This window comes from Rutilus rutilus, assembly GCF_951802725.1.
Source record: "Rutilus rutilus genome assembly, chromosome: 15".
In the NCBI taxonomy this organism is placed as follows: Eukaryota; Metazoa; Chordata; class Actinopteri; order Cypriniformes; family Leuciscidae; genus Rutilus; species Rutilus rutilus.
The window spans coordinates 13456646-13471362 of NC_140220.1; the positions used below are offsets into that span (position 1 = coordinate 13456646).

Consider the following 14717-nt stretch of genomic DNA (forward strand, 5'->3'; position numbering starts at 1 on the left):
TACTACACAAATAACATTGTTTTAACTTTAATATTTAAATCTTCCTCAAAACGAGCTTTCCTTCGGGTTTGCACTTTGCAGATGGTCCCTTCTTAGCAGCCTGCGCATAGAGATCATGTATTTTGTACAGTGCGAAGGAAAGATCGTTTTGAGGAAAATTATGTTGTAGCTTCTGGTGTTTTATCTGTAGTTATATGTGATAGGTGTTTTGTGTAGCAACAACGTTTAGTTCACGAGTTATTGAACGCGGAAGTCCGCGAATGTGCGAATATCGAATATAAAACCAACTTTACCTGAGTCGCTTCAAAGATGCTCGAGTGAGGACAGCTCACAGCATATGCGAATGTCCCGAAAATGGGAGAAATCGAAACTAGCTGTGTGACAGAGCTACACTTAAGTGCAATAAAATTCAAACTGCAACACTTATAAGACGCGGCTGTTTAAATAGGAACGCATCTTTTAAAATACAGATTTTTGCAAATCTAAAATAAAAAAATAAGCAGAGAATCAAAAATAGCCTTTACCTTGTGGCAAATAATAAACTGAGCAACAGGAGAACTGGATATTAAGAGAAAAACCACTTGCGCGCTCTTGCCGCGTCCACAGACTTGACCGCCAATGTTGCCAGATTGGGCTGGTTCCCGCCCAATTGGGCGGTTTTGAATTTGATTGTGCGGGTAAAAAAGGGTTTGGGCGGGTGGACAAAATTTGGGCTGGTTTGGGGTCAGTTCGGCGGTTTTCAAACATCTACATTTTAAAGTCTAATTGATTAAAAAACTAAACTAAAGTGTTGTAAAGGCTCCCTTAAGAGAGGCTCCTTTAAGAGAGGACTTTTATTCTGACACCGAAAATCATTCTCGGACTGAGCGCTCTTGTGAGTGAAGTAGCTGTTGCCTGCTGAACAGTTCTGTTGCGCCGATCGCTGAGGGGACATTGTTACCTGTGATATTTGCTGCTTAAGTTACCTTGAGGTGTTAGTCATTGACCTACAAGTAAGCATGTTTGTCTTATGTTTGATTTTATAGAGTATATAGAGATCGAAATGTTTAGTTATGTATAACTGCCTCACGCACGCATGTCCAGACATGCCCTCAGTTATTGTTTCTCTTAGTTTAGATTAGTGACGCTGTTCTATATGTGATTATTCTTCTTTATTGATATGTATATCACTGTTTTTTGGTTTTGATGGAAATGTATCATTCCTTTGGAATGATAATTCAAGATTTGGAGCTGTTTATACCAGATGAGTGATGTAAATCTGACGTGCTCTCTTATTCATATACTGTATGGAGTGATGTTTATCATCTTAAATGGTTGCTTATGGTTTATAATTCATAATGTGATGCCTTATTTTCCTTTATTGAATTGTATATTCTATGGATAAATGTCACTAATGAGGATTTAGTATGCTTTGGCTGCCTTTGGATGTTTAATATTGTATATGCCCAGCTTAACCTTGTTATTCACTATCTTTTTTATGGTGTTTCTTGTTTTCCAGACTAATTCCTCTACTGCTTGTAATACCTACCTGTGACATACCTGTACCTCTGTGGATTGATCTTATATTAATACATCATCTAAACCTGCTCAACTGCCTCCTCATCCTTATATTAAACTGTGCTCTGACAGGCACCCAGAGGGGTTCACTCATCTAATTAAAACCTGATCCAGACAGTCAAAGTCTCCTAAACATTGTGGTCCTTCGAGCCGGATGAGTGTTCCTTTCTGATATGATGGATTCTGATGAGGAGAATGTCATTGGAGCACGCCCTAAGCGACTTACTCGTCCTCCAGCCTACCTAGACCAATATGAGGTGCAGTTTCCCAGAGGTGGACCCAGACCTACAGAGGTGCCAGTCTCAACCTGGTCGCAGAGCCGGTCATACAGACATCAGCCTACTCAGCCTGTTGTGTGCCTTCAGTCACCTCATTCCTCGCCTTCAGCGGCTGATTCAGTTGTTTCTGCCCACGTCAGCGAGCTACAGCACCTGCGCCAAGAGCGTGCAGCCTTCCGAGAGGACCTGAGAGAGTTGAGAGCAGTTCAGGCAGAAGTTCGCGAGTTAGTCCTAGCAGCGCAGTCCTTTCGATCAGACCTTGGCCAAGCCAGAGGCCAACCGCCATCCCCAGTGCACCCGTGGTGGTCTAATCCTTCAGTACAACCCTGTGTGTCAACTCCTGGAGTCGATGGTGGTCCTTTCCCTGATCTTCCTCCGCCACCTTGGCCTGAGCCTGATATAGCCTTAACTAGACAGTTAGGTAATCTGGATTTGTACGATGCAGCTACTTCTTATCGGCCTGTGGTCTCAGAGTCTCAGCAGTATCCCTTTGAGCTCACCACTACTTGTTTATGCCCATCTCGGCCTAGTGTTCCAGAGGCTGGTGAGTTCCCTCCGCCTCCTACTCCTCAGGACCTTAGAGAGATGCTCACCCCTAGGGCCATGCCCTTGCCTGCCCAACACCAGCCGGCGCCTGCCTATCCTAGTCACTCACTTTCCCTTCCTCAGACAGAGCCAAGGGTGCGCCCTGTACTCTATTCCTCTGAGTCCGTGTATCGTGGTCCCCCTCCTATGATCCCTAAATTTACTCGTCCAGATCCTAGTGAGTTCACTCGTCTTCGCATATCCTTGGAGAACCTTCTACCCCCAGATGGTACTGAGCTGTTTAAGTATCAGATCTTAGTAGATCACCTCAAGCTCGAGGAAGCTAAGATGATTGCTGATGCTTATTTGAATTCCCCTACTCCCTTCACGGATACTATGTCAGCGCTTCGTGAAAAGTACGGCCAGCCACATCAGTTAGCTTTGAGGAGGATAGCTAGTGTCCTTGATAGTCCTGATGTTAGACGAGGAGATGTCCCAGCCTTTCAGAAATTCGCTCTCCAAGTCCAGTCGCTAGTCGGCTTGTTGAGAACTTTAGGACATGAAGGGGAGTTGGAGTTGAGCTGTGGTTCCCACGTCGCACGCCTTCTGAGTAAGCTTCCCCCAGAGCAGAGAGCGGACTTCCGTCGCCATATGTTTCGTCAACCTAGTTCTAATCCTAACCTCATTGACCTCTCTAATTGGCTTCGTTATGAGACCTGGTTCATAGTTACGATGCAGAGTTGATATCTAAGAGCTCACATGCTGGCAAGAGATCCGTTGCTATCCTGCATGGAGTTGGAACATCCTCATCTCTGTCACCTTCCTCAGTTGAGTCTTCCCTGACTCGTAGGGGTTCCGTTCAGCCAGCCAAGCCTGTTAAAGCGAAGTGCTATTGCCCTTTCTGTGACACATCTGAGCATTACCTGAGTCAGTGTGCTTCCTTCACCCAGCTCACCCCTGATCAAGTTAAGACCTGGATCCGTAAGCACAATCGTTGTTGGCGTTGTGCCAGATCTCACCATGCTGCTCGATGTGACCTGAAGAAGCCCTGTAGTCTTTGCCGTGGCTTACATCTTCGCCCCCTACACGATATAAATGTCGGTCCTTTCTCTACAGAGGATCCTACCATGGTGGAGAAGAGTTGCCTTACGAGTTTCTCCTCAGACAGGTTCTTCTGCGATAAACCTTCCATTAGCGGCCGTGTTATGCTTAAGGTGGTCCCAGTGCGTCTGCATTATGAAGAACGTACCTTAGATACCTTTGCCCTTCTGGATGACGGATCAGAGCGAACAATCCTGCTTTCCACTGCTGTTGAAGCCCTGGGCATTCAGGGTGTTCCTGAAGATCTGCCGTTACGGACCGTCAGGGATGAAGTTCAGGTCATTCAAGGTTGTTCCATATCCTTCCAGCTTTCTCCTGTCTACCGACCGCAGGTTAGTTATCAGATCAGTCATGCCTTTACGGCTGATCGCCTTAACCTGTCACGCCAGTCCTATCCTGTGGAGCAGTTAAAGCGGAAGTACAGACACTTGAGAGGACTTCCCATCCGTACCCTTACCGATGTCCAACCATTGCTCCTTATTGGTTCCGACCAGCCTCACCTTATAACACCCACTGAGCCAGTTCGATGGGGCGGCCCGGGAGCGCCAGTTGCTGTTCGTACCAACTTGGGATGGACACTTCAGGGTCCTGTTCCTTCTACGGGTTGTCCTTCCACACCTTCTCAGTGTTTACTTACTTCTTTGGTTCCTGTCCAAGATGAACTCATTCACCACGTTCAGAGATTGTGGCAGTTGGATACAATTTCTTACCGTGAGAGTAACGAAGTTACTCGTTCCAAGCAAGATCAGGAAGCTCTTCAGCTGCTTGACCTCAAGACCATTACCATTACTGTCTGCCTCGCTGCCTGCTGTGAGTGTGTTTGCTTCGGTGCTGTAAGCTCCGTCTTAGCCTCGTATTTCTTTGTTTTGAACCATCATTTACTACAATTTGTAGTTGTTTATACTAAATACAGCTTACCCAACATCTCAGATTGACATCGCTAGCTTCCATTACTACTAGCACAACACGCTAATTCGCTACTGTTAGCCTGTTAACGCGCCACCCGTGCGCTCAGCTGTTTTATTTATTTATTTTTCTCTCGCGCGCTCGCGCCTTTGAGTTAATAAAAGCTCAGGTAAGTAATAATCAGTCAACAAACACGGTGAGTAATGTCTTGTCCTGTTATTGTCACCTGCACTTCATGTCACATGTTTAGTATAGACTTCTCTGTTGGCAATGTAGGATTTATATGTGATAAATGTAAGGAGACAGTTAGGCTGACAGAGAAGATTTCAGAATTAGAGACACGCATCCAAACTTTAATTGAGGATAGTAAGAGTGCTAGAGCTTTAGATACTATTTTGGATGCGCATAGCATAGTGAACTCTTTACATGATTCGGTTCCAGCTGAAGTAGAGCCTGTGCAGCCGGGCAAATGGGTGACAGTGAGGGATCGCTCTAGTCGCGGATCAAAAAACCACTCTTCCGTTCCGATTACCACAACAAATCGATTTGCCCCGCTCAGTGAAACACCCACTGAGAATTCTGTTGATTGTGCCCTAGTAATTGGTGATTCGATCACACGGAACGTGAAAATAGAGACACCAGCGAACATAGTCACATGTTTGTCGGGAGCCAGAGCGCCTGACATCAAAGCAAATTTAAAAGTGCTGGCTAATGCTAATCGTAAATTCTCTAAGATCATTATTCATGTCGGCACTAATGATGTTCGACTCCGCCAGTCGGAGATCACCAAAATTAATATTAAAGAGGTGTGTGAACTTGCAAGTACGATGTCAGGCACTGTAATTTGCTCTGGCCCCCTTCCTGTTCGCAGGAGTGATGAGATAGTTAGTAGATTGTGTTCACTGAATCGCTGGCTGTCTGAGTGGTGTCCGTGTAATAATATAGAATTCATAGACAATTGGAAAAGTTTTTGGGGCAAACCTGACCTGTTGAAAAGAGATGGTATTCATCCCTCCTGGGATGGTGCTGCTCTTCTATCTAGTAATATGGCTCATAGTCTTAGAGCTCAAACATGACAAATTGGGCACCAGGTCAGGAAGCAGACAGACTGGCTAAACCAACCGTCTGCTAGCGGCCTCGCGTCACCCAGGTCAGATAAATCCCATCACATAGAGCCTCTTTCACCTAGCTATCATCATATAGAGACTGTGTCTGTTCCCCGATTTTGGAAATCCAAAAAATGTTTAAACCTATCTAAGGTTAAAAATTTAATTGATGTTCAACAAATAAAAAACAGCTATAATACAGATGAGCAAATGCTAAAGCTTGGGTTGCTGAATATTCGATCGCTTACTTCAAAAGCACTCATTGTTAATGATATGATTTCAGATAATAACCTAGATGTGCTGTGTTTGACAGAAACCTGGCTAAAACCAAGCGATTACATTACTTTAAATGAGCCCACCCCGCAAGACTACTGTTATAAACATGAACCTCGTCTTAAACGCAAAGGGGGTGGTGTTGCTGTAATTTATAGTAATATTTTCAAAACCACTAAGAAATCAAGTTTCGAATATAATTCTTTTGAAGTGTTAGTGCTTAATGTAAAAATATATAGTATAAATGATAAATCACGTTTGAGATTTGTGCTGGCTACTGTATACAGGCCACCAGGGCACCATACAGACTTTATCAAAGAATTTGCGGACTTTCTATCAGAGTTAGTATTGGCTGCAGATAAAGTACTAATTGTTGGTGATTTTAATATACACATCGATAATGAAAAAGATGCATTGGGTTTGGCATTTAAAGACATTGTAAACTCAATTGGAGTTAGACAACACGTGTCAGGACCTACTCATCGTCGTAATCATACTCTAGATCTAATATTATCACATGGAATAGATGTTGATGCCGTTGAAATTCTGCAGCAGAGCGATGACATCTCAGATCATTATCTAGTCTCGTGTAAATTACATTTAGCCAAGGCTGCAAAGCCGACTCCGTGTTACAAATATGTTAGACCTATCACTTCTGCTACTAAAGATTGCTTTATTAATAATCTTCCTGATCAGTTTCATCATTTTAGCATCCCGGATAGCTTAGAAAAACTTGATATTGCAACAGAAACTTTTAACTCTCTCTTTTCCAGCACTTTAGACACAGTTGCTCCTTTGCGCTTAAAGAAGATTAAAGAAAATAATCCAACGCCGTGGTACAACGAGCACACTCGGGCCCTTAAGAGAGCAGCCAGAAAAATGGAGCGCAACTGGAAGAAAACAAAATTAGAGGTATTTCGCATTTCATGGAAAGAGAGCTCGATTGCTTACAGAGAGGCTTTAAAAGCTGCTAGATCTGCTTATTTTTCAAACCTATTAGAAGAAAATAAACATAATCCTAGGTATTTATTTGAAACAGTGGCTAAACTAACGAAAAAGAAAGCTTCAAACACAGAAGGTTCCAAGCAGCACAGCAGTAATGACTTTATGAACTTCTTCACTTATAAGATTGATAATATCAGGGATAAAATTATAACTATGCAACCGTCTACTACAGTATCGCATCAGGCAGTGCATTGTAGTCTCCCTGAGGAAAAATTTGATTCATTCATTGCTATAGGAGAGGAAGAATTTACTAAACTCGTTAAATCATCTAAATCTACAACATGTATGTTAGACCCTATACCGACTAAGCTAATGAAAGAGATGCTTCCAGAGGTCATAGATCCTCTTCTTAATATCATTAATTCATCTTTGTCTCTAGGATACGTACCAAAAAACTTTAAGCTGGCTATGATTAAACCGCTTGTTAAAAAAATGCAACTTGATCCTTCAGAATTAGTCAATTACAGGCCGATCTCGAATCTACACTGTAATCCCAAACAGTTGTACTAGCTCATAACTATTAAGGTCATAACAGTCAAATGTCGTTGTGCAGTTGACCAAACTATAAAGTGTTGAGCTCTGTTGAGATTTATGCCACTTTAATTGAATAGGGCTCAATATTTTATAGCTAATTTGTGTGGAACGCTCAAAAAGTTTAGGAACCATACAGTAGTGTCATGACGTTATCGACGTCATGACGTTCTGGTGGGTGGGTCTTATCTCTCCCTCAGGAAAGCTGAGTCAGCCATCTTGAATTTGCCTTGATGCGGGGAAGTTTTGGCCAGCCGATGTGGATGTGGATCACAGTTTAATTTGTTTTTATTTGTTTGGAATGCGCACTTTTATCCCCCCGCTTCAAACCACCACCACCTCAGTTATTTTCATTAGTCTTATTGCCCTCGTTTTCTGAAGCGCCGTCTTATCATCAGCCCTGATTTGATAAGTAACTCTAAAGTTTTTTTTATATTTTATATATATATAAACGGTTCTAAAAATATGTGAATATGTGTTGTAAATAGTTTACAAATCCAAGTAATTATAATTTTAGAAGTTGTTGAATGTGACAAATACGTTAACGTTAAGTTACCTTACTTCATCTTACAACAGTGTAAGTTAACGTTAACGTTATCAGCGGTTTCCTGGATGAACTACATTTCCTATAATGCATGTTTGCCCGGGACATTGATGGTGGAGGAAGGTCCATGAGTTTGAACTCTCTGGCGCGGAGGCCGAAAGCATAACGTTATCCCTGCTTCCCAGTTTCTGCCGGTGGTTGTTTTCGCTGTTCGCCGTTAATGCATGTGCGTACTTTGAGTAACGTTATACTTATTTCAATAAGTGTCCGCGTTACACAGTCAATATTTTACGTTGTCGAGCTGTGTGTATGTGTGTGCTAGCGTGAAACGAACAATGCTAAACAACATAATGTGAGTGTGTTATGATGCTAATCAGGCCTGTGTTTGTATTTCTTCGTAGGCTCAAGTGTGTGGTTGTGAGATCATCTCGAAATCCTTTTAACAGTTCAGGTAGGATGTATTATGAAATAGTGTTAATAACAATTGGTTTTATTTTATGTGTTTCCACAGTTCTTTTGCTATTTCTCTAAATGTTTTTATCTCAACTGTGGGATCCACAGTTGATCACTTGAACCCTTTATTAATACTTTGTTAAAAACAAAAACGACAACAACAGAAATAGCAGATCTTATTGTGCCAGATTTGGAAACTTTTTTTATCTGTATATTCACTTTTTTAAATTTCATTTATCATTATGTATTATTTTTAAAATCATCTTTGTGCGTATGTTGTGTACAGATATCGGACCACAAAGAGTGCTACAGAGAGTCAGCGTTTCACCATCAGACAGATGCCAATAGGTGAGTTTTGTAAAATTGTGTACTAATTTGAAAAAAAAAAATATATATATTTTAGCCCTGATTTATTCACAATGTTTAGGTTTTTTGCAGCAGAACAGACTTAATCAAATTACTGATGTGTTGTCGACTGGTTGGCATACTCATTCCCCCGCTCATTCAAAATTTTACACACATTTTAACTTAAAAAATAATAATAACAATAATTTTTGCAGAGTTCCACCGAATTAACGTTAACCTGCGCATTCAATTCTACAAGGAGCTGGACAGACACACGCCTAAACTCATCACCTTGTTCAGAGACAAGGCCACCAAGACTGGCAAGATAGCAGAGGAGCCAAGCTCATGAGGATTTATGACCTTCAGGTGAATTTTTAACTTGGCATGATTCAGAAACAGATTATTAACATATATTTGCAGAGAACTGTAAGAAGCCATAGTGTGAATTGCCTCGACTGTGCCCCGAGGTTAAGTGCTTATGCCATGAACACAACATTGTCACCTCATCAGAGATAGACGTCTTGACAAGATGTATTCTATCAGAAAAAGGAACCTTCAATTTGAAGAAGTCCAAATAACTACTGTTTTCGTAAAATTTGATTTACAATTTTAAGTTTTTTCCTTTGTGAGTTATTAAAGTATTTACAATAGAAAGTTATTAATTTGAAAAATGTTTTACTGAAGAAATGGTGACCCAAAATACTGAATCTACCATCTATAGCAAATACCACCATCAGAATATGGAGCTATTTAACACTTTGATTTTTTTTTTAAAGTGTTTGCTCTGCATTTGTGTAATTACTATTGTAATGGATATTTTTTTTGGTCCATCTAGGAACAACGTGATGTAAATATGAGACGGGCCCTCGTCCTTCGTGCACTTCCTGTGTACCTTCGTGAAGATGCCTTCAAGTTCTTCAGGACCTGTAATGTAAGTGTACTGGCCTCACTATCAATCCCTTTGCCTAGCTATTCAATCAGCTTAAACATATGACATCACTCAAAGAACTCTAGGAGAACCAGTGGGGTATTCCAGAAAGCAGGTTATGTGAAAACTCAGAGTGAATTCTGAGATGAGGGAAACTCTGAGTTATCCATTCCAGAGGGAAACCCTAACACTAACCCAGGACCAGCTCCTCTGCCTCTGTCGGACGTGGCATAAAATGTCTGCTTCCTGTTTTCTCCCCTGTTGCCATGGTGAATCACAGCTCCATTGAGGATGGCTTTTTACTAGTCGTCAGGCACGAGCTCAACTCAGAGTTAACATACTCAGAGTCGACTTACCTAACTCAGATCAGCTGTTCTGGAACTGAAAACTCAAGAGTTTCACTTCACAGGGTAAGTCAACTCAGAGTTCAGGGTTAGGCTCAGAGTTTGTTGAACCTCCTTTCTGGAATACCCCCCAGGACCTGTTGATGAAGTTTACTTGAGTTGTTATTCTGTAAACTGACATGTAGATAACTTTACATAAATGAAAAGGTAAGTATAAAGCATTCCACTAAACACAAAGTATGCTAACAGATAGGTGTGAAACTAACATAAGATATAAGCATATGTAAAGAAAATAGTTTAAACATATGGCTTAGTTGCAGTCTAAGTGCTAAGTGACAGTAATGTTTAGACATCTTTAGCATGATTTGTATCCTTGAGGGGCTGAACTCATTCTTGTATTATTTGTGTTTTATAGTCAGCAGATGGTCCAGACCTCACTGACACTCCGGTGGCTCTCCTGACAGTTTTCACGGGTGACACTACTGATGCGGCCCTCTTCAGCCCTGAGAGCATCTGTATTGTCGTGGAGGATGAAATATTTGTGAGTGGTCCCACAAATCTGGCTGACTCATTTCTCCTGCTCTTTGGGTACATCTATGCACTAGACCTACAGTACCCAAAGAACCTCGAGCTTACATTCACATTTATCCAAAAAGTTGTGATGTGTCTTGAGGACAACAAACCACTGAAAGGGCGTCTACTGTCGCTGAAGAATGATTTGTTCAATGAGTGAATCACTGTTGAGTATTGAGGAAGTTTTTGTTTTTTCCCCCCTCTTTACAAATGTAATCATTTGCCTCTTCTACCTCAGATTTAAGATGTGACACTGTTTGCCTCTTCTACCTCAGATTTAATACATTGATTGTTAATAGATAAATATCACAACATTGATGTATTGCCCAGCCCACGTTGTGGGAAACGACTGTTCAATTCATGCACTATACATTTTTAATGTTCTGTTGCCTAATACCTACCTTGATGCACTAACTTGATGTTGCCAGTGAAGTACGGCACAGTAGAAACCAGTACTTTATTTAAATGTTTTATTTTAAAAAAGTGAGTTGCAGCCTTCAAGGTACAGTAAGTGCCAAAATGTTTTTAAACAGTGTTAAATGGCTCCACATTCTAATAGTTGTCATTGCTGTTGAGGATGGATTATACTTAGAATCTTATTGAATTTTATCATGAATCCTTTGTGAGTTTTAATCATAATGTTTACTGAATAATGTGAGATGGAGACCCAAAATACTGAATCTACCCTCTGTAGCAATGACCACTATCAGAATATGTAACTATTAACACTTAATGTACTTTAAAACACATTTTGTTTTTATGGATTCATTTCCTTTTCCTTTTGTTTTAATTTATCACTAGCACTTTTTGACTGAGCTCCTTTGATTCGTGCCTTTTAAAAAGTGCATTTTGTTAAATAAAAAAAAGTTGTTAAATTGTCACTGTGGTGTCACTTTCATGTTTTCTAACATTATTAGCTGATTATAATTGTGTAGTGGGCCGACATCAGTATTTCAGTTTAGAATTAATTTTAAGGTGCATGTCCCACATTATGAGTTGAAAATTGTTGAAAATTTTGAGTGTATTTCCCACATTATATGAGTTGAAAAATATTGAAAATTTTGAGTGAATTACTCCCTAATTATAAGTTGAGGAATATCAATATTTATAAGGTAACATTGAGATAATTTAAGGCAACTGGAAATGTAATTTTTATTTTATGTAAACTTAAAACTTTTAAAAACATCACTAAAATATTTTTGTGTAATCTGTTACAAAATAATTTTTGAGTTCTGTGAACTTATTAGGGTTTACAGTGTACCTTTTCTGTCAAAGATACTAGAAAAGGCAGTATCTTCACAACTATGTTCCTTTCTAGAAAGAAATGATATCTGCGAGGATTTTCAGTCCGGATTTAGACCATACCATAGTACTGAGACTGCTCTCGTTAGAGTAACAAATGATTTGCTCTTATCATCCGATCGTGGTTGTGTCTCTCTATTAGTGTTACTCGATCTTAGTGCTGCGTTTGACACCATTGACCACAACATTCTTTTAAATAGACTAGAAAACTATGTTGGCATTAGTGGAATTGCACTAGCATGGTTTAAATCATACTTATCTGACCGTTATCAGTTTGTAGCAGTAAATGAAGAGATGTCTTATCAATCACAAGTTCAGTATGGCGTACCACAGGGCTCAGTACTAGGACCGCTGCTGTTCACTCTGTACATGCTACCATTAGGAGATATCATTAGGAAACATGGAATTAGCTTTCACTGTTATGCTGACGATACTCAGCTGTATATTTCTTCAAAACCTAACGAAACTTACCAATTCACTAAATTAACAGAATGCATAGCTGATATAAAAAATTGGATGACTCATAATTTCCTACTTCTAAATTCTGAAAAAACAGAGATTCTAATTATTGGACAAAAAACTTCCTCACGTAATAACCTAGAATACTGTCTAACAATTGATGGCTGCTCTGTTAAGTCTTCGTCGTCGGTTAGGAACCTGGGTGTGCTCTTTGATACCAATCTTTCATTTGAAAGTCACGTGTCTAGTATCTGTAAAACCGCATTTTTCCATCTTAAAAATATATCTAAATTACGTCATATGCTCTCATTGACAAATGCGGAACAATTAGTCCATGCGTTCATGACCTCAAGGCTAGATTATTGTAATGCTCTACTGGGTGGTTGCCCTGCACGCTTAATAAACAAACTACAGCTAGTTCAAAACGCAGCAGCTCGAGTTCTTACCAGAACCAGGAAGTATGACCATATTAGCCCGGTTCTGTCAAGACTGCACTGGCTCCCTATTAAACATCGCATCAATTTTAAAATATTGCTGATTACTTACAAAGCACTAAATGGTTTAGCTCCGCAGTACTTGAGCGAGCTCTTAACGCATTATACTCCTTCACGTCTATTGCGATCTCAAAATTCCGGCCAGTTGATAATACCTAGAATATCTAAATCGACTGCTGGCGGTAGATCCTTTTCCTTTTTAGCACCAAAACTTTGGAACAGCCTTCCTACCATTGTCCGGGAAGCAGACACACTCTGTCAGTTCAAATCTAGATTAAAGACACATCTCTTTGACATAGCGTTCACATAATACATTATAGACTTCTATAATTCAATATTAGGCTGCATAGATTAGGTCAGCTGGAACCGGGAACACTTCCCATAAATCCTGATGTACTTGTTACATCATGAGAAGAATGGCATCTACGCTAATTTTAGTGTCTTTGTTTATCCCAAGGTTTTCCCGCAGCCTGCCGGATCCAGGCCGTTTCCAGATCTGACGAAGGACCTTTGCCTGGACCCGATCCAACGCAGTGCTGAAGTGCCAACTAGTCTCTCCCTATGGAGGATCCCTTTCCCACTCTACAGATAACGCGTCGTCGGGAAAACTCAATTTGCGTATCTACCCCGAATTGATAAAATAAAATAAAATTCTGAATCAAAACTATAAGGAAACACCAGTAATTTGTTTAGGCTTGGTTTGCAGGGAATTCCAAACCTGCACACATATATTCAAACGCACATAACTATAGAACCCGTTCTTAATGCGCATCTGAACGCCATCAGCGATTCTCACAGGTTCGCGTTTAAAGTCTGTGTAGAGAGAATGGTGTCGTCTTGGCGGCCCTAATTTAAAAACAAATGATCGTTGCGACGGAAGCGAATCAATCAAAACTAACTTTAGCTGGAAAATAACTTTATTAAAGAACCGATATAAAGCCAAAACAATCTTACGTTAAATTATACATTCATCTCTGTAAAGCTGCTTTGAGACAATCTACATTGTTAAAAGCGCTATATAAATGAAAATGACTTGACTTGACTTACCCAAGAGATAGAAGGTGTTCGTCGCCTCGCCACTCCCCTTCTTCGTCGTCGAGACATGCCGGTGTTGAAGGCTCCAAGAGATTCAGTCTTGCCTACCCTCCGCAGTGGGGAGCGACGCCTGTTGAAGGATCCTGGGAAAGCCGAGATCTACCGAACAGAGATACGTAAACTCCAAGAGAGCGGAGCTGTCCATGTAGTTCCTGATCCTGTTCCTGATACCCCTGAGTGTTGGTACATTCCTCACCACCTTGTGAGCCACAATGGAAAGTCCCGGCTTGTCTTTAATTGTTCACATCAGTACAGAGGTCAGAGTCTTAACCAGCACTTATTGCCCGGACCTACCCTTGGAGCCTCGTTGTTAGGTGTCCTCCTTCGTTTCCGAGAACATCCTGTAGCTGTAAGCGGGGATATTAAGGCGATGTTCCACCAGGTTCGTCTCCTACCTGAAGATCGTCCTTTACTCCGTTTTTTATAGCGAGACCTGCAGATGGAAAAGGCTCCTCAGACCTTCGAGTGGTTAGTCCTACCTTTTGGTACCACCTCCAGTCCCTGTTGTGCTATCTATGCACTCCAGCGCCACACTCGTCAGCATCCCTTGACAGATGAGGAAATTCGTTTCTCTGTAGAGAGGTGTTTTTATGTTGATAATTGCCTCCAGAGCATCCCTACTGCTGACGCAGCCCGTAGTCTGATCGATCGCCTGCGTACCATCCTTTCCGACGGTGGATTCGAGATCAGGCAGTGGGCCTGTAACGATCCTGCTGTATTGAGTCACCTACCTCCTGAGGCTCGGGCTACTAGTGTGGAGTTGTGGCTGACCCAGGAGAAATCTGACGTCCCTGAGTCCACATTAGGTTTAAGTTGGAATTGGCAGTCAGATACCTTATCTTATAAACACCGACCTGTGGACTATGAGGCCCCTACCTTGCGGAATATCTATAGGGTC

The 14717-nt window shown here is 41.1% G+C and overlaps 1 long non-coding RNA gene across 1 annotated transcript; it reads left to right on the forward strand.

Annotated features, from left to right (window-relative positions):
- Nucleotides 1–8563: 8563 nt before the first annotated feature.
- LOC311305345 lies at nucleotides 8564–11275 on the forward strand. The gene is made up of 4 exons (XR_014630001.1): nucleotides 8564–8627; nucleotides 8840–8990; nucleotides 9460–9555; nucleotides 10312–11275. It is a non-coding gene; the product is annotated as an uncharacterized lncRNA (long non-coding RNA).
- The last annotated feature ends 3442 nt before the right edge of the window (nucleotides 11276–14717 follow it).